This window comes from Notolabrus celidotus, chromosome 16 (assembly GCF_009762535.1).
Source record: "Notolabrus celidotus isolate fNotCel1 chromosome 16, fNotCel1.pri, whole genome shotgun sequence".
NCBI classification, from domain to species: Eukaryota; Metazoa; Chordata; class Actinopteri; order Labriformes; family Labridae; genus Notolabrus; species Notolabrus celidotus.
Genome location: NC_048287.1, coordinates 21,479,441 through 21,505,842, shown reverse-complemented (window position 1 = coordinate 21,505,842; position 26,402 = coordinate 21,479,441). Strand labels below are relative to the sequence as shown.

At 42.4% G+C, this 26,402-nt stretch overlaps 1 protein-coding gene across 2 annotated transcripts in view; it reads left to right on the top strand.

The window, feature by feature from the left end:
* rbms3 (RNA binding motif, single stranded interacting protein) overlaps positions 1 to 26,402 on the top strand; it is a 361,699-nt gene that overhangs the window by 114,912 nt on the left and 220,385 nt on the right. The gene's annotated exons all lie outside the window — the stretch shown is intronic.

Here is a 26,402-nt window from a genome sequence, read left to right as displayed (position 1 = left end):
CAGACAGAGAGCAGGCATGAGGACGGCTGCCCGTGTTTGCTCTAGCTGTAGTATGCATCAGTGCCTCTGGGATGGGAGCCCAGGACTGAGCCCTGATGGCTGCCAGGACCCTGGCTGGGTGCACTACCCAGACCTCATCAGGGGATTAGAACGGGAGCCTTTTTGGAATCACTTTGTTGTTTTTTTTCACTACATGTGTAACACAAATTTCGACCCGTTATTGTGTCAGTGTGATGCACAGCAGTGGCTGGACATTGGGATGAAGGTGCGCAGTTGATATTTATCATTACCTGGTTCTAAAATATGTGGGTACCAACTCAAATGTGCCCTTGGTGTTGACTGTCAGACCTTGTCAGCATTTGGAGTAAGGCTTGGATCCAATCACTCGATAGATGTTGCAGCTTGTTGTTTTTTTTTCAATCTTGATTAGGACACGTTTCTGACTTTACTTCGTTTTCCATCCAGGCAAAGTTTTGTTTGAAAAACTGAAACATTGAGCCTAGTCTATTTTTATTTTCCCCAAGATGAGAAGTATGGATAGAAGAATTGTTTTGGTATCGGGTCCAAAACTCTGTGTTATTGGCAGCAGTTTTGAAAATCGTCCAATGATACTCAGCCTGAGGAATTAAAGTTCAAAATGTTACAAATTTCCTCTATTTATAACAAAAAAATGAATCGGAAAAAATGTTCAAGCAATTACTCTGTCAATGAATTAGATAAAGCAAAACACGGCTGATGTTTTCATTCTTTTCCATGTGGAGGACCTGCCTGCAGCCCCACCTGGCAGTCCACTCGCTCTCCCCCTGATTTATAGTTTAATACATTTGTGCTGCTGCCATATGGCTTCCCTTCCAACCCCCATCCTCCTCTCCCTCCCTCCCTTCCTCCCCAATCTCATATCTCAGAGTTGCTCATCTCTAGGGCCTCTCCATCAAGATATGCCCCCCTCCCTTCTCTCCTCATGTCCACTTTTCTACCTCCCCCCCTACCCCATCGTCTTCCTCCCTTCTCTCCTCTCCTTCTGCTGCCCCGCTCACTCGCAACAGGGCCCCCTGCCTCCTTCTGCGATGCTGCAGTTCACTCCCAAGGTCAGCGCAGATCCGATCTTGCCACCGTCAGCGATTGATGTATCCTTGAGCAAGTCGCTGGGGTCCAGTGTCATGCAAACGAGACCCACTGTGTGCGAGAGAGGGGGGTTGAAGAGCATACATTTCCGTTTTCAAATCAGCAGTCAACATCCATATTCATTTTCATGGTTATTTAGTGTTGCCAGCGGCCTCACACATTGATATGATAACGGCAACAGAAGGGGTCAGTTGGAGAAAGGGAGGCCTGCATGTTGGGCAAAGTGGTCGACGGGCCAGAGAGCGATCTCACGCTCTTTTTCTTGAGCATTGATTACGCAGGGTTTCAGCTGTCAGGTTCACTCCACGAGGCTAGAAAATCACACATGCACATACATTTGCACAAAAACTCAACACAGGGCTCCTTTTCTGCACCCTCCCTCAGATTAAAGCATCAATGTCAGATCACACAGGTCTTCTTGTACAGTTTTGTTGCTGCATTCTTAAAGCATGGCTTCATTCTCCCAAGAGACATGCATGGTGGTGGTGGTTGGGGGGGGGGGCATAAGTATACTATGGGGATAGGGAGGGGGAGCGGTGCATAACTCATACCAAAGTGTTGCCATTCTCCTCTCGCCTCCATTTTATGACACATATTTGAGATTCTATGCATAGAAAATTTATAGAGCATCTGTGCTTGGTTAAGCAGTGTATAGTAAAGAAAGGAGCTAACATTGTTGTAACGGCAGGGCAGAGGAAAGCGAGCCCCCCCTCTGCATTCGGGGTCCCTTTATCCCCTTTGTACGTCTGTATTATATTTTAATTTAATGGAGTTCTCTGATGCTGTCCAGCATATTGCTAGTGAGCCCAGATTAGAATGTGAAAGTCAGAGAATGAGATGAAACAATAACATTTGGCTTTCTATTGATTAGTGCAGTGGGGCGTAGCATGTGCTTCTCTTTAGCTGAATTATTGATTCCCGAAAGAGGATTTGTGCGCCTGTGTGTCTGTGTGTGCACGTCAGCGTGTCCGTGTGTGTGTGTGTGTGTGTTTTTTTATATGAGGTTATGGCTTGGGGGGGGGGGGGGGGGAGGCGAGCTGGCAGGATGCTGCTTTGATGAGAGGATCCTTTAAAGGCCCTATTTCTGTCTATTCCCCAGCTGATCAGTCCGTGGAGTCATTTGCTGAAATTCGGCCTTCATCCAGCCTCTGTCTTTCTCTGCCAGTTTGATGTTCAGCGCTGTTCACAGCTTGCTCTGCATTCAACTTTAATGATAGGTAATAGACGCGCATCATAAATGAGAAAATTACAGTAAAACGCCTCGCTGTGGCCTGTTCCCTCCAATCGCCCACAAGAGCAATTACAGCTCACTGATCAATTATTGCTATTTCATGATAGTGTTTAGGAAAGAATATGAATTGAAACTGAATGTGTGCGCTAAGTGCCTGCTTGTCTTGGCATGCATTGTACCTCATTTTCTCCCAATGATAGGCCTTTTCAGTTTCCTGTTTCATTATTACACACAACTCTCACAAGGAAGTCTCAAATTACTGATAATTTGCGTTGAATGCCTGCAATAAATTCTGTCTCTGTTGTGAAATGTACTGTGCTTTACTGTTGCTACAACTGTATGCAAACAAGTAACCTGGCACTGCTGTACCTGTGTGCTGCTGCAACTCTGATAGGTGAGGTTATTACCTGCTTAATGTCAGTCATCTTTCACTCAAGCAAGCAGCACAAAAGCACACAAAGATGCACTTTTAAAATGTTTGCACACATGAACGTAAGCTGTGGTTGAGATCTGGGAGCTTTCAGGAGTCTGTCAAAGTCAGACTAGAGGACCTGAGAGGCCAAGAGGGGCAGATTGAGGCTGATTTAGCAGCTGCTAATGTCCCCGGTCTTAAGTAAACACCAGTCAATGCAGCCCTTTGAGAAGATCTATGCCTGTTTCTGTTCCTGCCACGGTCACCGTGTACGCTCTGCCTAATTCTTCGGAAGTAGGGGTTGAAATAGAGGAAAAAGGGGTTGTTTGCATATAAGAAAGAGAGACAGAAAGCAGAGGATGGATGTTGTGCAGTCAAAAGCAAGGAAAAGAGCTCAGTTACGTTGCACGGGGTGATCCATTGTGCTACAGAAATAACAACAGAGCCATCTAAATCCTCCTGTAATGCCTTGACAGCAGAGAAAGAGAGGCATAGAGACAACAAGGGAGAGACAGATATACATAGACACGGAGAGCAAGCGGAATCAAAGGCGGTACAAAAAAGGACCAGTTTTCTAAGTCTTTCATGGAACCAGTTATCAGTGGCGTAAAATTCGGCTAGCAGCTTAGTCCCCTCTGTCTCCGCTGATGTGGATCTGCTTTGAAGAGTTTATCAAGGGCTTTTAGGGCTAGAAAGATACACTTCTTATATTACATTTACCAAAGCCCGGCTCTATTTCCAGGCAGGGGACGATATGTTCTTATTAGCGCTAAGACTGGGGTGGCATAACTCATTTCCCCACTTGTAATTCTTGATACGTGCTTCACGACTGACTGCCCGAAACAAAATACTGTCCCGCCTCGCTGTAAATCTCAACTCATCATGCGCTCTGTCTTAGCTAGCTCAAATTAGCAGGCTTTTTAGCAAGAGCTCCATCTTTTTTTGAGTGCCCGTGTGTGTGTGTGTGTGTGTGCATTTTCCCGATCCCTCACCTCCTGTGGTCAGGAGGCTTGTGCATCATTAATCAACTAATTCCTCCACTTTTATCTGCATATGCCGACAGCTTTGTGCAGCAGTACAGTCCCTCCTCGTGTAACTGTCAGTCAATGGGGCTGACAACTCCATTTATTTGGCTGTGGCTCGTGTGTACATGCACACACTGACACACACTGCATTAAGGGGGTACTCTTAACCCTTCTCATCTATCAACTGACAGCTCAGCCTTGTCTGCACACCCATGCATTAGAGGGTTGTGTGTGCATTACTGTTTCCCCGCAGCCTCTCAGAAGCCACAGAGCCGGGTGCCGGACCTGGACATCTGCATGCTGCCGTCTATGTCTCATTACAGCTGCTTTACCAGAGTGCTCTCTCAACAATGATATCCATTTTACCAGAAGACTAAATGAGCAACCTATGAAAGATAAGGAAGATAAAGACGACAGTGTTTTTTTACTGGCTGCTCTAAAGCTTGCTAAGTACACAGGGAGTTATTGATGTATACCCTTAAACACATATTTTTGCATAAATGACAAATCCGTGGGCAAAATTCTTGCTGTCACAAGAGTTCAAAGCAGTGAGCTTTGCTTGTATGCAAGAACACTGCACATACAGAGCTTAAGATTCAAAACCCACAATGGTAGCACTATCCTGGAACCAATTGGGTATTGCTTGACAAGAATTTAGCATTTCATATATCCCTATAAACTTGCAACTTGTGCTTTCGCCTTACTCCTACGTTATATAGCCAACCAAATGGCTCTTAGAAGCCACTGCCACCCAAACACCAAAGCCACCTTCTAAAATCCCCCAAATCCATTTATGCAAGCCTCAGGTATTGACAATGCTGACACCTCCTACCCTACCACTTGGGCCCTAATGGCTCCCATACCCCAAATCATGGAACACGATGGGCATCGAGAGCTGACACATTAACAAGGTTTTCAGGTGAGCACCTCCCTTCTCTTGTGTTAGGCACTTGATGAAGGGTTAACAGCACAAGGAAAATGGAGTTTCTACCAGGATGTCTTCATCACCGTTGGCCTAAAAAATCATTGAGGTGTGCCTCATGTAGATCACTGCTGAGGTACAAAGAGTTGAAATTGATGAAACCATTACAAATCAATTAGAGAAGTATGAGGTGAAAATGGTTGCGTGACAAGGGGAAATGCCTTGAGATAATTGTCTTGATTTGTCCACGAGAAATGAGAACATCGACCTTGAAAATGTGGTGGAAATAGAGATGCAACAAATTGGGAAATGCAGGGCCGATACTGATGTGATACAGATTCTGATTTTGGTACCGATACTTGTACGGTGCCAATAACGATACAGATTCTGATTTCTAATGATACTGGTATGATACCAATACAGATACCGATACAGATTTGGATTTCGATACAGATACAGATACAGATGCTGATACCACGCCAGAAGCACCAAAAATGTTTCCTGTGCCCAAGGGCTACATCATTGCATGACTCTTGCACGAATGTTACAGCATTAATTGGATTCGATACTTGTATGCTTACCACGAAAATCCACAGGATGCATGATCGCCGCGTTCCATCAGCGACACGACTTTGTTCCGTCCAAGGGCTTGCGCCCTGCTCCACAGGATGCGTATTTGGAGCGTAGTGCTAGCTTATAGCAGGCAGGATCAGCTAGCTTCAGTATAGAGAGAACTACTTAAAAACAACAGGTTACAGAGCCTTTCTGTTGAATTTCTGCTCATTTGGATAGTATTCCATTACTTTTTTGCTTTAATCATCACTGAGTATGCTGCAGAACTGTTAAGTTTCGATTTTGCAGTTTTAGATGAGTTTAATATTAATAATTCTGCTCTATTTTTTTTTGCAATGTTACCTTCTGACACAGTTATCATCTGAAAGTCCTGTTGTAGTCGACCTGGATCACAGATATGTGGCTGTTTGTTGCTTACATCCATAATCGCTGAGTATTTCTGATCTAAACGATCTTTAAACAGTCGGGAGTCCGTATATGATGTTTTATTTTGAAATTGGCGGATGTTGCAAGCGATCCTCGTGCCTGACTTCCTGTCCAGGTCGTTCTTTTCTGTGCAGATTGACGCGTGCTGGGCGCGGGCTCCATCGAAAATAGACTTGATGCGTATCTTTAGCGGAGTGGTGCGGGGGACCCTAGAGCATTGACTAGAATGGTAACGTATAACGACGCGGCTGTAACGCAACGCAACGCATCCTGTGGATTTTGGGGGTTACACTGCATAGGTAGCCCATACTACATGAGACATCATCTACCTTTCATGACGTCACATTTTTCGGTCAAATCCAATGTGTGGTCTCCATTAAGACTGAGGGTCTCAGAACCAGGTCAGATTCTTCTCCTCCGTTGAACTGTCCTTGAGCAAGACAGAATAAAGAACCTGCTCACTTATTGGAGGTCGCCATGGAAAGAGCATCTGAGATAAATGCATGAAATATCAAATGATGTTCTCCATGGTGGAGTTCTTGCCCCAGGGATTCTCGTCTCTGAACTCTCCTTCCAGGACCATCTGGAGATAACAGGCGGCTTTAGCCTGTGCTGCCGCAGAGAGGGAATCCTACCAGTGTAGTTAAATGGGGCGTACGGGGAGGGAGTTGATGGAGTAAGAAGGGCAAGTTTCCTCTTAGCTGAAGAAGCTGGGTTAAGACACTGATTCCTGACCATTATTCAGAGGGTACTGCTGCGAACAGAGGCACACAGACTCGAAAAATACCTTCCTTGGATCATTTTGCATCAACTAAATTGAGGATGTTAACTTTTAACCGCAGGTGGCCTTAGGCATAACTTGAATTTCCAAACACTCTTCACTGCATTAGCATTTTTTTGTGTTTCAGGAAGCGGAGCTTTTTGGTTATGAGGCACTAAAATGAAACATTTTTATGTCTGTATTTTTGGAGTGTTCCCACAGAGAGAAAACGGCACTCAACATAAAGAGAGACAGGAACGATGTTGCCTCAAATTTAAAGTCGGATAAAAGGCGACACATGATGTGCCCTTCAAAACCACCAATGCGGCAGGACTCTTCAGACACACCTGCATTTTTTTGTTTCCTTTTTCTTGTGTTCCTTCTGTAACAAAGTATCTGCCTGGAGCTGTCTCCTCTGGTACAATGTTTCCCTCCTCAGTCGCTCTGGCCAGGGTCTAGCCTGGCGCTTTCATGCTCTATTTTCTGCTACCCCCTTTTTCCCTCTGAGGACGACGGGGCACAACCTTAGAATTCTGTCCTTTTTCATCTTTGGCTGCTTATGTATCCTTCTCACTTTTGCTCAAATCAATCTTTCTTGCTCCTATTTCTTGCTTCCCTTCATCTTTAAATTCTCTTTCATGTTGTCCCTCTTTGTAATTACTCTTTCCCATCCTCCATTGCTTTTGCGTGCCTCCACCTCCATTTCCGGGAGCCCCTGCTGTCTGCTGGGCATGGTGTCCTGCCATCTGTGCAGGATGACATGAGCCACCTCCTGTGTATACTCTTTAACACACACTGCCTACATTAACATAAAGAAGAACATATGGGATATAGTACAAGTCAAACACAGTTTAAACCTTTTGTCATTTGATGTTATTCTTTGTGTTTAGTGAGTGTGGTAAATATTAAAACCAATGTAATTGTTAGGCCTGTGTTCAATCTTTGCCTAACATCTCTTTGGCAACGTTATAGTCAATATTTTCCAACTGAAGGGAATACATTTGACTGAATAAGTTTGGTCGGGGATTATCAACTTTGTTGAAAAAGAGATAAAAGGATTACAAACTTTGTTGAAACTTCTGTTGGCTCCTGTTTCTGCTCAATAGATACCAAATAATACCTCTGAATAAGAATGAATCCTCTCAGAGAGTGGTTCAATACTTCTGTCTGGATATTTTTTCCATCCTGTGAATAGCAATAACAAACACCACCTGTCTTATGGGAACAATTGAATACATTTTATACAAGTTTGATTTAATCCTGAGCCACTATCTATCCGCCAATCAAGAGGGATGCAAAATGGTGCGATTCTGAACCCCCTCTTTTGAGAACCACTGAGCTGAACTTCAATAAGCAGGGGATGGTATCTGTTTTTTCTGGCTGCATTTGGGGCTAAAAGGAGGGCAGGAGAGGAGTCAGGTCAGGACAGGACACTGCTGATGAAGGATGTCAGCCTGCAGGTCACGTGCTGGAGAGGGGCGAGGGAGGGGGAAGTAACTGCACCTCGTGAGAGACAGACAGGCAGTCAGGCAGAGAAGGGCTTTTGTTGTTCTGGTGTAACTGAAGCTTTGGGTGTCTGCTGCGTCTGCTGCCCTACCTTTGGCGTGCCTGTTCACATGAAGAATGCTCGGGTTGCTGGTGTATCCAAAGCAGCAGTGGAAGGGTTGAGGGAGGAGGCAGCAGCTCGGCTTGGTGGCGTTCACTGACTCAGTCTCAGTCAGAGTAATTGCTCCTGCATTTTTAACGAATGGCTGCTGCGTACACTTTGAGGAGCAGTGCACCAGAGGATCTCCACATGGCTCCTGCTGCAACAGAATTACCTTTTCACCTTCCTGTCTGAGGGCATACGAAGGAAGGAGAGGCCAGATTTATTTATCCATCACTAAATATGTTCTTATATCGTTTCTCCTTTCCGTCACTTACTCAGAAACTTGGAATTCTATAACCTATTAAATCAAGCACCAATCCTGTCCATACTTTAATGATATTTATATATTTTGTTTAAACAGATTAAGCTTTGTACTACTAGCTTAAAAATAGGGACTCAAACATGTTCAATAAAGGACCCTGTTTGGATTACAGTACTTTACAGTACTCAATTGTACTACTGGTTTGATTTTTCTAAAAAATATTGCCAAATTACTGATATTGTTGTAGCTCTGGCTAATTTAACACGCCTTGCTAGCACAACCCTGCCAATGTCTGCTAACCCAAAATGATAAATGACCAGAAATCTGCTTCTTCTTGCTGCTATAGAACAGCCGTTGCCATTGGCAGTCATAATAAATCCACAGTGACGGCACAGGGCAACTTTCTTTGAAGGCTACTGTTATGATATCTGTTGAAACTTTTTTTTCTTAACTAATAAATTTTAGTAACAGATAGGGCGGAAACTGGCCTACTTTCAGCCTCACCCCACAATTTATGAGGAATCCAAAGAATTTCCTATACTCTTGCCAGAATTGAAATAATCCCATTCCATAGTTAAAAGACCAACGTATAGGACTCCTCATTGTCACAAGTCTTAGTGGTGATAATGTAAAGTCTTCTTACCTGTGAAGTCATGCAAATGCAATTTTGCCATGCAGATCCTCAATGTGCCTGAAAGAAATGAGAAAATGCACAGACAAGTGTGTCATCATTTCTTGGTTTGAGATCCTCTGGTTTATGATTATTTTTGGGTGGTGGTCCATATTTGTGGCCTAGCCTGTAATAAAGCAATTTCTGGCAAATGAGAAAGCCTAATAGCGATGACTTCATAATCAAAACAGTCCTCTCTGTAGGCGATAGTATTATTATTTCACTGGAAAGTCTTGAACCACTTCTCTATATGCAGTACACTTAATTTTAAGTTGTTTTTTTATTTAGAACCAGAGAAATCAAGCACCAGGAGCAGGGAGGAGGGAAACCACCTGTGGGGGGTCAAAAGGGAACAACGGAACAATCAACAGTCTCAGTTTTCACAGCAGTCTTTATTTACTTAATGACATCATTATCTGACAAAGGCAATCCATTGCCCATGTGCATCTCATAATGATGAATTAGCATTTAATATCCATCGTAGCTGCAAGGACCAACGACCTGATGATGTCACCTAGATGTTTAGACGTGAAAACCGAAGGAGGCACCGGCCACAGACATGCAAATGGCAGTGTAGTCTTTCCACTGTGATTACTGTAGGAGGCCCAGGTCTCCCCTCTCCGAAACACATACACTAGCTGCTCTGCAATATTTACTCGACACAGCTGCATTAGTAGAGGCAGGCTCAGAGAAAATACCGTGTCACGCATAGCTTGAAAAATGGCTCCGGAAAAAGCCAATTCTGCCATGAATGAGGATAAGCAAATAGGCATGAGGGCTTGAATAGCTGCCAGTCCTGTCAGATTCCCCCCTCACACACCCAGGCACAATGAGCTCCTATACAAATAGGGATACGTGCACCAATTTAGCGCAGCAGATGAACCTTGCGAAGCCTTGTCGAGCAAGTGGGGGATTACCAAGAGCAAACAGGCCTTTCTCCCGGCTTTATTTGAGTTAAATGACTCAAGCCACCCTCTCAGATTTTGCCTGAATGGGTTTGCCTGGCAGACCTTTCCACTGCTGCAGACGCCTCTGAGGCCACAATGTGCGTGCATTAGTCAGCGTATGGAAAAACACTGAGCGGGACAGGTAGGCGGTATGAATTAGATTGCAAGGACACTGATGCAGAGAGCAAGCCGAGCCAGCCGAGCCAGCAGAGCCTCAAAACAGGATAAATGGAAAGCAGAGACGAGGAGAAAGCCCTCGGCGTGATAGAGTCCAATTGGAGGAGAGATTATTATTCTTCACCAGTAATTAGTAGGACATAAACAGCCATTGGCAACAGAATTAAAAAGTGTCATTATGATATGTGGTCTCAGAGCAAGATGCCGGTTTTCTCTCTTTTCAATAGTTAATCATGTCGCCTTGCAGACACCCCTCTGTGCACACACACAGAGGGTACGGCTTCAGTGTGCAGCGCATGAATGTCTGAAAAATGACAAACCTATTGAAGGGTTTGATGCAGAACATGAGTTCCCCTCTGTTCAATCCACACTGAGGCTAATGCTATCTTTTCTGCCACCCTAAATTATTAAACTTACCCCCATTTGAGAGAGAAAGAAAGGCGCAGAGAGTGTGCGAGACAGGAAATGCACCCTGGAATCAACGTTTTCTCATGCATCTAAGCAAGACTTTTTATATGCTTGTATTAAAATATGCACAATATTACCCGCACAAGTTTTGAATGAATGCAAATGTTAGCATTCGAGTACCTTTCCAGTAATGATGTTTTCATCTCCTGTTTTTTTTCTGTCCTTGGGCTCTTATGAAAATGTTAGAAAACAGTGGCTTTGAAAAACAGTCAGTTGCTAATTCCCTATCTGCTTTCTCTCTCTCATTAGCTGTCTTGAGTACCCCATGGAGGACTTGTATCCATTATTTATCTCGAGCCCCAAAAACAACAGCTGCATGCTTGTGTAATCGCCATATGTTGTGCTTCTCCCAACATATTGGGTGGAATCATGCTGTATATGGATCTTTAGGCAACCCACAGAGATCTGTATCGAGCCCCCTGAAAGTGCCCTCTCTGTATTCCTACTATTAAATGGGAGATACAGAAGGAATTTTTCTTTACTTAAACTACATTGGGCAATTAACCACTGTCACACCTTGCTGAATATTTTGGATGTACTCACATTGGTGGAACAATTAGATGGAGCGAAAGGAAGAGGGTCACATTAGGATTCAGCCGATAAAGCAATAAACCCCTGTCGGAGCTGCAGTCGGCGCCATTCACAGCAGATTCTGTGTCCTCAGCACTTTGGGCCTGCAATTAATCACTAAGCTGACATTACTCCGCCTTCCTGGGAACATTGTATAAACACTCATGGAATGGCAAGGCAACGTTCTCCACCACATACCCGGTGAACTCGTTAAGACGTCTGTTGGCGTTTGCTCTCTCAGAAATGTTTAGGAACTCCGTGCCCCAGAGTCGATGTAGAGCACCGATGATCTGGCTGATCTGTCCGCTTATAGATAGCAGTTTAACAGCCAGCCAGAGCTGCAGCAGCCGGCCCCTTCCCTAATCATTCCCTACTCAAGGGTTACGGAGGCCGCGCAGCTCTCATGGTAGATGTGTGGCAGCCTTAACTTGCATGTCCCATCTGTTAAACCCATGTGTGAGTTAGTGTGTGTTTGCATGAGGTTGTACGTGTCTCTGTTGGTGTGACTGCAAAGTAGCTGCCACAGTGGATTGTGAAACGGGAAGTCTCTGAGCCTGTTGAGGCTTTAATAGAGGATGGCTGGCAGAGTGTGCTGTATTGTTACCATAGTGATAGAGGCAAACAGTGTGTGCTTACCTAGCCCATTGTTGGCCAGTGGGTCAAATAAGGTGATGGTGGGGAAACTGCTGCAATTCTAAGATGGAGTACAAAAACAAAAAATTCAATTATGTACCAAAATTCACCAAACTACTATAAATCATCATTAACCAGTTCATTTATCATCTCTTATTATTATTATAATGTGCAATAAAGAGTCTCTCCCATGGGAAACTTCATTTAAAATGCAATAAACAGTACATTATTCCCAGTCCAATAATTCAATTAAAGTGCAACATGAATTTTCTGCCATGCAATACTTTATTCTTTTGTGAAATATGTATTATCTCCTATGGGAATCTCTATTTATAATGCAGAATACATTATTCCCTGTCCAGTACTTCATTTACAGTGCAATTAACAGTAACAGCCATGCAATATTTTATCTACTGTGAAGAATACATTATCTATAATGCAATACCTGTATTTGATTGTGCACTATATATTCTCTCTAATGGGGAACTTTGTTTACAGTGTTTGCTGTCCAATACTTTATACATTACCATATACATTACTCTCTTTGCTATATTTGATCTACTTTGCATTATTCATTACCTGGGATGCATTACTTTATTCTGTTTGCGATATACAGTATCTGCTATTATTATTATTACTTTACAGTACACATCATCCGTCAAGCAGTACATTATTTATCATGAAATAAACATTATCTGTCATGGCATACTTAAATCACTGTGCAATATACATTATCTGCGGTGCATTACCTTTACTTTGCAATGCATAATATCCACTGAACGATGCTCAATGTACTTCACAATAAGCTTTATCTGCCAAACAATACTTTATCTACCCTTCAAAATACATTATCTGCTGTGCCATGCTTTATTCACTGCTCACAAACATTATCTGTTGTGCATTACCTTAATTTGCAATGCATACTATCTGCTAAATGATACCCACTGTGCTTCACAGTATGCATTATCTGGCAAGCAATACTTCATCTACCATTCAAAATACATTAACTGCTTTGCCATGCTTTAATCACTGTGCAATATGCATCAGCTGCTGTGCACTATACATTTTCCTCATAATAAGTGCATACTATTTGCTGTAGATGCCTTGAAGGGGGAAGTGTTTAAAATGTCATAGTACACAATGAAGGCTTCCTTTTTTTCGATGCTATTGCGATTTTAGACGATAGACTCCCAGAGCATTGTAGTTTAGATTTCTTTAAAGTTTTGTTTGAAGATTGGATTAAATGATTGAATTATTCATATTGTGAGGAATTATCTCAACTCTTTGGTAAATAGGAGTCAAATATTTAAGTAATTCTGATGCTAAACCACATTTATTACCTTAACACTAACTCTAATCATAATTTTAATATTTTCTAATTTTGCTAATTTTGCACTTCAGTGGTAAAAATATCTTTTTGTGAACTAAATACACTGTATGATTTTCAACTTCCAACATTAAAGTTCAACATTTCCTTTTTCTAAAGCGTATGACTCCTCATGCACACCAAAGCATCTGAGAAAAGTTTCATGCACTCTTCTAACCCTAACATACACAATGACCCACATTATCATGTGCATACATAACAGCCTGCGAGGAAACATGAGAGAGCCGGACGTTTATCATGGAGGAAGGAGGTGGGGGGTGGGGGAGAGGAAGGGTGGGAGTCCTGTTGGGTTCAATGAGTTCACTGGAGGGGAGTGACACACAACTCAACCTCCTGCACTCTCTCTCTCTCTCTCTCTCTCTCTCTCTCTCTCTCTCTCTCTCTCTCTCTCTCTCTCTCTCTCTCTCTCTCTCTCTCATATGGTGCATCTGAATAATTTATCTCCTATAATTTATCTCTCTACCTCTATCTCATTCACTCTCACACACACAGACTCACAATTACACCCCTTCCAGACCCCCATCTCCCCTCCACATAAACACACACACGCACACACACGTACACACACATGCCTCGGGGGGCTGAGTCCTGGGGCTGGTGTGGAGTGACGAGTTGGAATCTGCACAGAGGGAAACCTGATAGGCATTCCCGGTGCCAAACACATGAGGTCACCCTGACTGACTGATCCAGCCTGCCAGCCTGCCTCCCTCCATCCCTCCACTGGCGTCACATTAAAACCTTGTATCTCTGAGTAATCAACTGCAGGACTTACGAGCTTTTCTCATGCATCTGTGGAACTGAAAGTAGTACTTTATGTGCCCTCTAGGATCATAAAGCTTTTATAAATGACCATTCAGACTTTAAATGTACACTACTCTATTACAACTGGGGTCTTCTTTCCTCAGTTTTATGCATTAGTAATTGTACCCAACAAGTTGATGTTGAGCTGTGGTAGCATGACCACATGTCACAATATGTGGTAAAGAAAATGAGCAGATTAATGATCATACAGGCTTTATGTAAAGGTGAGTCAAACATCTTCAGATGAGGAAACACATTTTTACTGAAGCTGCCACTTGTAAACATCTGTGCACGTTTAAAAGACATTTAACTTAAAGCTTCTGTCATGAATGTTCAGATTTCAGCAATTTTTTTGCCCCATAGTGATACATCACATCCTTTTGCCATCTTATCATGTACATATGTAAGTAGTTTATCTCATCTTGTTGACTTCATTCAGCCAAACATATCACTGATTGTGAATATTTGCACTGGAATGTGTAAACAAAGGCTGTTTCATAAAGCTGCTGTCAGTTGCCTTATCTGACACCTACCCCCTGGCAGCGGTTACAGGCGTTCAAAATGATAAGCTGGGAACATTAAATGTTGTAGCCAAAGGCTTTCTTGGGTCATACAGAAATATCAGTATTAATTTAAGTCTGTTTTATATCCATCAAAAAATCCCTTATAGTAGCTTTAAATTGACTTCTCTTGAGGGATCACTTACCAGTATTTCAGATGTACAAAACCCACATTCTAATTCAATTATAGCCTTTTAATGAAGTTATTGGACTCACCTTTATTGACCTCATTCCATATTTAATTAATGTATGGCCAAAGCTATTAAAAAGGATAAAAGAAGGACTGTATTTGATTTCATCTTAAGTACAGTTACATCAAAATAATGAGAGGTTGTAATTCAAGATTCCACATTTTTCACTGCTCACCACTGCTAGAGAAGTATTTAAAGGAATGTTGTTCCTGCAAAATAATAAATTGAGTGTAATAAATCACAAACAGATCAAAAGAAAACCTCAAACTTGTGAATTTTGAATCCTTTATAGTTGGTAATTGGGCCAAAGTATCTGCAATATAGTTAGAAGCTGTTAGCTTGAAACAGGATCCTGCCAAATGTCAAAGTTGATGGCTATGAAAGGTTGGAATCTTAAAATGGAAAATGTGTAAGCTCCAGAGACTGGTCTTTTATCCCGAGCAGCTCTTTGAAATACCCACCCAAACCCAAACAATACTGTCAACTCAAAGCACGGTTCTCAAAAGGACCCTAAACATGTGTTCTTTAGATCCCGGCTCCTGTTCCTCTGTCACACAAGCATGCAGCATGAACACACAGACATGCATACATATACATGTTGATGCACACATTCCTCCTCTGCACTCACACACATACACATCCCACCCCCACACGACACAGGAGTCACCTCTTGCTCCCACGCATCTCATGTTCTTCCCATATTATGTTAAAACGGACATGCATAATTGCGCTGGCCTGGTTTGTTGTTTTTGCTGGCGGTTATCAGCAGCCCCCACGATTTCTCTGACAGAGGTGATCTTTGTTGCAGGCACCACAAATCTACATCACGGTGCTTGCTTCTGTGAGGTCTCATTGTCAAGATGGACTGTTCTGATTTTAGGGGAAATCGTAATTGAAGTTATTATCCAATCACAATCAGTCCTGTTTTAAAGTTAGAAATGAGTTTCTTTCAGGCTAATTTAAAATGCCAGGTTAACATTTTTGTATTGTAAGCACATATAAGTACAAAGAAAACCTCCACATCTCTTTTGTGTCTCTTTAAAATGTTTATACTTCTTACTGTTTCCCTTTACACAAGCCTGAAGGTAAAATGGTGTGAAATGAAGCGTTAAGAAAAGTCTGGGCTCCTCAAGACAGCTACACCTGTACTTACGCCAGAATACAAGCACTGTCATTCTAATCCCTAAACTACAAAAACACTGTAATGACATTGCAGCTGCCAATACCACTGTGTGGAGAGCCATCTGTGTTTAACATCCACTTTTTTTTTTTGTGTCCCACTGAGCAGAGCGAGTCAATTCCGGATGCACTTGCATGTGTCGGCCCTTGTTTTCCTGCTTGTAAGCATGACATTTCTGTAGGCTGTGATGCTGGTTCAGATGTTTTTAGCAGCTCAACTACCCCGAATAACCTTCCTTCAGGATCTGACTTCCACAAGTCATTTGAGGTTGGCTGAAGGTTTTAAATAAAGCTGTGGCTTGTGGCGACTAGCTGACTCCATATGTATTGTATACACTCGCCGGGCACTGCCTTCGCCAAACATGCTCTTTTGCGATCATGTTTCCAAACAGTTTGCAGGCTGGTGACTCAGAATGTAGTCCTGTGCCTACATGTAGATGTTTGAGCTGAAGGCAGAGAATGTGAGGGGAAACAGCAGCTTTTAGTGTATGTGAAGTCTTCAGAACACATTTTTACCAAAGGCTTTTTTTTTTACAGTGTAAAAGACCCGACCTCAAATAACAGAGCATTCTGCAGAGAACTGTTTCCTGCATGTAATTTGAGTAATATCCCACAGCTTTGCTTTCCTTGTTGACAGCCACTTAATAAGCCTACATTTGGCACATTTTGTGTTCATTCTCAATCCAAATTGTAGGTATTGTCATTTTCAAAGTAGCTATTTGCAACCCTTAATTTTTCCTCACATTTCCCTCTTTTTCACACGCACTTTTACAAAGACATTCAGTGTGATTGTGTGTAGTTCCCTTTGCGTCCCCCCCTCCTCTCTGTTTCTTTCTGTTTAGCAGCACAGCTTGGTGTTGTGTGTTATAGCTGAGGAGTTAATGGAGAACGTCAAACTGGCTTGTAGCGCTGCCTCGGCTCTGACCCTTGCAGATTGTGGAATGACCTCGGTGCTGCTGCCCTGAGCCTGTAGCTGGAATCCAATCTCCGCGCTGGGATGTGGTGCATGTTTTAGCGGTGCGCTTTGAAAAACTTTGCCCCCCTCGCCTTCGCCAAAGTGTCTATCATTCCTCAAATAAAACCTGGTTTGTTTTCACCTGTGATGACCTGAGTTAGGAGGGGGTTTTGACTTACGGTTTAATCACATTATCCTGCTCTCTTTTTCCTGGAATGTTTGTGGACAAGAAAACTGGACATAAGCTTTGCTCTGTCCTCAGAAAAGAAGCACACTATAATTCTTAAAGGTGACATATAAATGCCTCTCTCTTTTAGGTTGTATGTTAATAGATTGGTTCAATGAGTTTACGACTTGATTGATGTGACAAACATGTAACCACAGGTAATCAATGAGCCTATTCGCCTCACTGAATTACAATCAAATCAATAGCACTACATTAAAATATCATTTTATAATCAGAACCATAGAGGAAGGATGATTCTATCATCTAAAAATGTCTGCCCTCATCTCACGGAGTCATATTGCACTTACTCTTCTTCCAATTACAAGCCAAGGGGGAAGAAATCAATAGCTATGGACAAGTGGCATCGTCAAGGCATTAAAAAGGAGCCTTAAATCACACAGAGCCTTGTAGCGGTGTTGTTTAATGAGTCATCCAAAGGAGCGCTTCTCCACACCTATTTGTTTCCTCTCCGTTTGGGGTATTTTGCGGTTGACGTTAGTGGTAATTTTCCGCAACACAAAGGCTATGTCACAGCTCCCCTGCCTCACGCTGAGATGCATTAGTGGCGTTAAAAATGTGGTGAAGGGCGACACTGCACCCCTGTAATTCGATAAAAGTGAATGCAGGAAGGTAAAGGGAAAAAAAAAAGGCGGAACTGAGGGCAGCATGAGAATGGATCGTCAGCAGCATTTCAAGGTGAAGAGCATCCGCTGAAGGTCTCTCTGTTACTTTCTCTGTCTTTTTCACTCTCAGGTGTATACATAATACTCTCTTTTTCACACTATTCAGCAAGTACCATACAGTAACTCTGAGCTTGAGCCTGAGCGTACAAGAAAAAAGGGACCTTAATACGCACTTGAGCTTATGCAGAAACATTCCCCTGAAAGAGGAAGACAATGTGTAAATGAAAGCAGAGGGAGCTTCTTTTCCAGCACCAGTAAAATAAAATTAAAACCAAGTTGGAGAAATTGTTTTTGGATCGCTGGGATGAGAGACACAGACGATTACAATCAGACATCAGCAACCTGCTGAGAGTCTTCAGTCTAATTCTGAGAGCAGATAGTTAACGCTGCAGCTCATCCCGCGATGGCTGGCAACTAGAGAATTCAAAATAATTAGAGTCAAAGAGAGAAGCGATTAGAAAAAAATGCTGGATGGGAAAATGGGAAATGTTTTGATGAGCAGAGAAACATGGAAATGTAGCGCAGGCGGAATTGGCGTTAAATATATAGACATCTGTTTGTGTCGTTAGCGTGTGATTATGTGTTTATCCGACTCTCTACATGTTTGAGGACAGTATATTACATTATATCAGATTAGATAGGATTTATATGAATAAGTTGTCTCTTCATGGCAGTTTGTATCATGCTATTTGTAAGTACAGTTTCAAGATGTTGTGTGTTTCTCAGCCAATCAAGTGTGGACAAAAATCGAATCATATGGGACTATCTGATTCTGACTAATCCATTAAAACAAAGCCCTGAAATAATGGAATCACACTGATGTGCAAATCCTGTAAATACAATATTGCCTTGCAGCGGTCTTGCTCATTGATTTCCTCTATTTCTCACAATGCCTTCATACAAGAACAATTTTTAAAAGGCTGTGTTTTAGCAAATTGTCAGCGAACAGCAGATGAAGGCCTACTGGTTTGTTGAATAGTGTCATATTTCCTGCTCTGCATCACAAATTTGTAGCTTCACAATATTGATTTCCCTCACAATATCCCTTTTAAGCCCCTTTACTGTCTGCTTTGTGTAGTTTTCTACTTACTTTGCCCTTAACTCTGACTTTATTGAGATATGAGTTTTGAGCAAGTGTCATTACCTTGCTTTTTTATGTTTAATTAATGCAAATGGCATCTTGTTCTGATAAATATATGTATCATGCATTTCCATAACGTATACAATGCAAAACTCACTGCCTGAAGCCTGAACCCTGTGATTGCTGACTGCCGAATAGACGTCAATGTTTAATGCAGTGGCATCACCGTCACCATGAGAACACTTCTAATGTGTCCTTTTTACCTCGGCACCCAGTGACACTTCTTCTTTCTCTGAGAAGGCGCAGAAGGAGAGAGCGGGTCTGCCACACTTCACTCTCAAAGCGTGTAAAAGGACGCCTGATTCCACTGCTCGCTCTGTTTGCTCCCTCATGCAGGAGCTGCTGTGCTTCAAGGTGCTTCTTGGATTTCAGCAGGGGCCTTTTAACTTGAAACCAAAGACAGGCAAGTCAATTTTTTCTCGGGTAAAAAGAAGAAAAAAAAAGAACGCTGGCGGCTTTTGTTTTTTCGGTCCCAGCAGTGCTCAGAGTATTAAGCCTGCCCACCAATTAGGGCATGCCGATTCTTACAGCCCATGAATTATTAAGAGCAGCCCATCGACTCGGAGCTGTGACGGAGGGCAAGAGAGCGAGCTGAGACACCTGAGCACCACAGCTGCATCTGTTTGAGCGTAAACTGTCTGTGTACTGCACGATTTCAGCACAGATAACCTCAAAACACTCTTTTTTTTAGACTATTTTTGATTATTCTCTGGCTTCAAAATGCAGCATTTATTCATTAAAACCAACACACAGGCAAAAAAAGACTTACCCAGGAGAGACAGATAGGATAATGTACGGTATTAGATTGCAACTTGCAACACCGGCTATCCCCAAGGTCAACCAATTCATCCTTGCTGTAGAATTTATTGCCTGCTAGAAGCTAAGGCAATGAGGTGCTGTGAACCTTGAGCTCATGTCTATATAGAAGGTCTTCACAGCCATATACTGGGAGAGAATCCTGCTTGTTAACTGTCCATTCGGGGCACCAGTCAGCCCCAGGGCCGGAAAACATGACCCCGTGATAGAGGGGGGCCAAGGCCCGCTGGTGTCCCTTCTAGTTTTGATTGATTGGTTCTACTTTATTATAAGAGGATGGGGGATTTTTTTCCTCCCTATATTGAAGCTCCATTTGCAAAATAAAAACTGTAGACAAAATATGTATACATTTGCGTTGCTTTTTTTTGGGGGGGGGGGGGGGGGGCTGATAGGAGATGGTTAGCCCACAATCTTTGGGCTTCTGTCAGATTTTCTTCTTCTTCTGTGGAGCAGTTTTGACTAAAGGTTGTGGACCCACCTTTGTTCAGTGTGTTGTTATAAAACTTAGAACGGAAGTAAAACTACAATGGAAGCGTTTTTCTGCTCAGCCCAAAAGAACTAAAATGGCAGAGGAAGACATTTTTGCTTTGTTTTGTCCTTTTGCAGAGAGATTCAGTGTGCTCTTTCAAGGTTAACAAAGAGTTGATCATACAGCCCAAGTAATTAAAAAGATACATCAGTCCTTTCATTTTTCACCAGGTACTAAAATAAAAGTTGAATGATACTCGTCCAATTAAAACAATTTCCTCAGGTTTTGTCTTTTTCAGTATTAAGTGTTACAGCAGGGTAATTACTTAACTTAGGATATAAGTGCCGATTAGGGTCATTAGAGTGAGATAAATATTGGATATGATATTCCATTGCATTGTATCATATCATATAATGTAACTTATCGTACCGAATCGTATGGTATTCTACTGTACCATATTGTACTGTATCATATCTTATTGTACTGCATGGTATCGTGTTGTATCTTGTTGTATGGTGACATATAGTTTTGTATAATATCGTAAAGCATTGTATCATGTAGTACTGTATCGTATTGTACTGCACAATATTGTATCACATGGTATCGTACTGCACAGTATTGTCACATCATATTGCGTCGTATCATATTGTATCATACTGCACAGTCTTTTATTGTATTGCATTGTATCGTATTGTACCGTAACGTATCGTCTCGTATCGTACAGTATTGTATCACATGGTATTGTATTGAATTGTCATACTGTATTTTATCATATTGTGAGTTACCCTGCAATTCTTTCTTTTTTTTTATTTATATTTTTGGCCTTTTTGCCTGTATTTTATAGGACAGCTGAAGAGAGACAGGAAATGTAGGGAGTAGAGAGTGAGGGAAGACATGCAGGAAATGGTCGACCGGCCGGGAATCGAACCTGTGACCCCTGCGACGAGGACTATAGCCTCTGTATGTGGGGCGCTTAGACTGCTAGGCCACCAGTGCCCCATACCCTGCAATTCTTCCCCCTACTTTTAATACATTAATTTGTTGTATCTGAGAATCAGTAATTTTGGGGGAACACCAAGTCAGTGTTCACCTTGACCAAAACCTCACATCACAAGAACTGTATGTCTTTGAGATGACACCAATGGGCAGTAGCTTTAAAGAAATGATGGGAATGTACCAGAATTAGTTGCCCATCAAATGGGCGATTGTCAGTACTTAAGATGTATTAGACGGATTGGGGGGAAGTGCTTTTGTGCGGGAGCCCCTGCCTCACTGGATAACACAGCTATCATTATGCATGAATAATTGGATGCATTCCTTTTATTTTTTTCTCCCTCTCTCTTTCCACCAGTGGGCTGTTTAATGTAGCAGAGTTGTCAAATAAGTCTGTCGCGGGGAGAAAGAGGCAGCCAAGACTGATTACTTTATGTGAATGGATTCTTTTTTCTCTCACACAGAATTGAAATAATTTAGAGCAGTTAAGGGAGGAGTGGGACTGTGGTGAGAAGGATATATGTGGATATTGTGGCACAACGGGGCTTTTTAAGTGTGTTGTGATTTAGTTATTTATTGTTTTGCTGCGGGGAACGAGGCGAGGAGAGAATGCCGGCTCTCTCAGATGTCTTTAAATAGAGATCCTGACTGCCTACTCTTGCGCTCGCTCGTACTCAGAAATGGCTGCTTCAATCTCTGCTTGGTAATATACATTAGCCATGGTCCTGTTTGTCACCGGAATAGCTGAAGTGCCCTTTAGCTGGCATTAGATGCAGTGTTTTCTTCTTTGTTGCTCCCTTGTTTCTGAAAAACCACCGGGCTGATGCAGTTTAATGCTCGTACAATAGCAGCGCTTTGCTCATTTGTCAGTGCACCTTCCTGTGTGGAAAACACAAATGCAATGATACATAATACCCAGCTCAGGCAAGAATCAAGGAATTGCACAGAAATGATGTCCCTCAATTTGTCCTCTTCTTCTTGTTTTGTCTGATATCTTCTCTCCCTTGAACATAGTAATGCTCCCTTGGGGTGTGACAAGCTAGTAATGTTCAGTCTTACAAAATCTGCTACAAGAAATGTGAATTTTCTGGATGCAGAAGTAAGCCTTTTTGTGGCAGCAGAATGGCATCAAACCAGGACTCCAAACATCATAAAAACAACAACAGATGTACTTTAACGATTGTAGTATTTTCATAAAGGCCGAGACACTATAGCAAACGTCTTTAACTACTAAATATGCTCAATAATGTACTCATATATTTGAAGTTTTGCTTTTGACTTCTGGTTGTAGACACGAAGAGTCTTGGATCACTAACAGGGTAAGAGGGCAAAATGATCCTGAATTGCCCAAGGCAAAGACTGCATGTTGTACTATCTGGAAAGCTGTGCTAATGCAGTGTGGAATTCAACAGAGCAAAACAACTGCAGCCTCCAAAAAGGGAAAGAGGTTTTGAATTAAAACAGTGTTGTCTGGCAAGTAAAGACGCTCTCAGTAATCAAAGTTTTGGCTAATCTCTAATTTTAGTTTAGGGAAACAAAAATAGACTCACTTTGAAGAGCAGAAGTCTGAAGATTTAAACAGCTCAGTGTCAGAATCAGCTGCTTCTTTTTGCTTTCACTTGATTCATGTAGTCTTTTTGTGTTATTCTACGCTGCCTCCAAACCTGGATCAGATATCCTGCTTAGGCTATTACATTTTCTAAATAACACAGTAGTTGAAGTCTGGACAAAGTTGGCCAGAACTGGGCCCAAACTTGACCTGAAGGAGTCTGGTTGAGCTGCAGCGTGCTGTCTTTGTGTCAGTCAGCACTGGACTTGTTTACTTCCCTGGATCGTGACTCAGCCTCATTAAGTTCCGTCCCTCCTACACCTGCCTTCCAGCTGTGGCCTTCAACACACACTTAACATCAAACTGTCTATTGATGGACTTTTGTTTTTGTCTACTATTCTTATTTGTTTGCTTTAATTACCTCTATAGAGGCTTTCATAAAACACTGCTCAAAACATGCATCCTTTGGCGTACAGAGTGCATGAAGCAGAACATTTCACATCAGTTCCAAAATTTTTCAGTACAATGAAAAGGACAAATATCATGTTTGGAGTCCAGTGCCACAGTAGTGCGTGCATGATGTATAAATGTAGAGTATTGGCAAGATAATTATAGTGCTATCATAGACCTTAATTTGAGAATAATTTTTGATATTTTTATGACAGAAAGTGGATGAAACCAGGACCAGTACATATTGCTTTTACCTTTTGCTACCGTGGCCTTCTTGTTCATCTCAGTAGCAGCATGCTGTGTCAGGTCATGCTCAACGTCCTGATGGCTTGAGGTGCGGAAGACTTTCATTGACCAGTTTAGCCCACATCTTCCTTGCTTCTCATTGCTTTCTGTATCCGTGAATGTCTTTTATTTTCACCTTGTTTATCCATCATTTTCTCCACACTTGTGTGCCACAAGCCAACTGAATAAAACCATCCATGAACAAAGCTTATATCAGCAGGATTTGCAACATTTGATGCTAAAGATGCATGCAAGGGGGGCTGTGATTGGATGACAGGTGTCACTTGATGGGCATGATCGGAGCATGGGCTACTGGTTGTTTCAGATCTGATCAAGGATCCGTAAGGTGTGGTCTGGTGGTTACAGAGAGCATCACTGTATGCGACAGGGAGCGTCATGCTGGGGACAAACCAATTGAGTGGATGTCCCTACTAACACAGGGCGGTAGGCAACCCTAATTGTATGCATGGATGGGCCTCAAGATGACTCCTAAAATATACAGAAGGCTGATGGGATCTGAGCAGAATAACTTTGGCCTCTTGTGGGACGCAAAGCAGCCTTTAACTTATTAATTATGCATTTCAAAGACAGTCTTTCTAAGCCGAAAAATGAAGGAATGCCACCCTGGCATGGCGCCTGCTTTGTGTGTGTGTGGTAAGCCTCACCTCCTTGCTATTCGCCAAGTCTCTGAAATTATAGAAAAAAAAATCAGCGTGAGGACTATTGTGATGGTAATGGTCCATCCATAGCTGTGGGCAGACCCCTTCATATTCAGCCCCACAATGACTCCGCTGTCTCGGATATTTAAGAGGTGGTCTGAGCCTCGGAGCTTCCTGTTCATGTGGTAATCTGCGCAGCGGTACAATGGAGCGAGCGCTGTTCTCTCAGAGCCCGGCCCCGCACATTCAGCTGGAGAATGGAGGGCCACACACCACAACAATAACAGCCATCGCTATCATCTCATGAAAAGTCTCCATTGGAGGGTAAATAAATAGTTTAGAAAGCTTTTAGCAAGTACAATAGGCCAGACCACCACTGATTCTCCATCTTTGATGTCTCCTCACCATTTTTTTTACCCAGGCTTATAAAAATATTATGTCCGTCTGGGAAAAAAAGAATGCTGTAAAGACTGTAAAAACTGGATTATTGTTTTACCTCGAAGGAGAGCAGTGAGGGCTGCTTTTAGTAGAAAATAAAACAGAACTGGGATCATTTCCGTCATGCAAGATTGAAATTTAAATTGAAATAAAAGTCAATTGTCAGAATCATTAGCAGAGAGAGGATCCAAGAGTATGTTCTCTTCCTTGCAAAAGTGTGCGTACGAGACTCGAGGGTGACATAAGGAAAGGAAAGGATATCAAAATAGAAAGCGCAAATAGCCTCTTGAATTTGCAAAAGCAGGATAAAGACTATTGCGATTGCTACTTTGTGTTTTCAGAAAGTTGTTTTGAGTGAAAGCATCTCAGAAAGGGATTCTCATGAAAGCACTTAAATAATTGTCAAAGGGAAGAGCCATAATCCAAATGCTTTGATTCATAAAGTGGCATGCAATGGGATTGCTGATATGAGACAATTGCACGTCTTTTCCGGAAATTTATGGTCACTCAGTTTGCAGTTTGATTCTGAATTAGACTCACAAGGAGCTTTATGAATAGATACAATGAAAGCTGTTGTGAGAGAAAAGCTCCTTTCTACTCTTACATTGCCGTTGAAGCCAGACAGACATGTTTATGAATGAACTGTAAACGCACCGTAAAGTGGAAAGAATGAATTACCTCAGCTACCTTTGAAGATATAGCATGGACTGATAGTGTCACTGTTTGGTTTGTTCTAACCTGTTTGAACCCAGATGGCCTGTGTTTATCTCTGCTAGCTGTGATCTTTAACCGTGTCCGAGTTTTGCTTGCACTAAACTCTTACAGCAGCCTGACTGACGAGAACACAGCAGGCCAGAGTCACTGAGGCAGGCAGTCAGGCGAGAGGGTAACAGTACACCGTTACACTCACCTGTTCCACAGCCACAGTGACTTATCTCTTGAATAAATCACACTACCGAGGTCCGAACTACTCCGACCCTGCACCTCTTTTTTGGCAGACAACTGCATCCCCATCCATCTTCCCCTCTCAGTTCTCTCTTTTTATCTGCTTTCTCTCTCTCTCTTTCTGCCTACTGTCTTATTCTTACATCTCTTGCCCTCGATAGCTGCCAGACCCTGCTCACTTTATTTATCACGCGATTGTGGCACTTTTGGATAAGGCTCCACACCCGCACTGATTGAACTCTTGCTTGTGAGAGCTGGGAAGCACAGATCATTCCCCTTTGGTTTCCAGTAAGTCATGGGATTGACAGCTCGGGATGGCCTGCCCAGCAGAGGCTGACTCTCTTCCTTTAAATCACTCGGAGAGATGCCTCTGAAGAGTCCCTAACTCAGCGACCATGCTATTATGCCAAAGCAGCAGAAATACTGTAAGCATCTACATTTCAAATGGAAACTGAAATTCACTCAATTGTGGCTAAATCATAAGATAAAAGTGTTTGTAGAGTTGTTCCAGTGCAGAATCTCAAATATGCCTGATATTGTAAGTTAAAAGCCATGGATAAAATCAAATTATTCCAACTGAGATCATTACATCTTCACTGCTGCTCAAACAGTAGCCTACAGCGCAAATTATGCTGTGCTCTGCTTGAGCGACAACCTGCAGTGTTTAAAAATTAAGCCAATGAAGGAGTGCAAAACCTGAAGTTCCCCAAGTGTCCACTGAAGGCTGGCTGCAAAGCTAAGGAATCCCTATTAAGTCCCATGTTAAATTGCCCATTTGTACAGCCAAGTTTAACATGCTGACATCCTATTTTAAAAAGCTGATTTT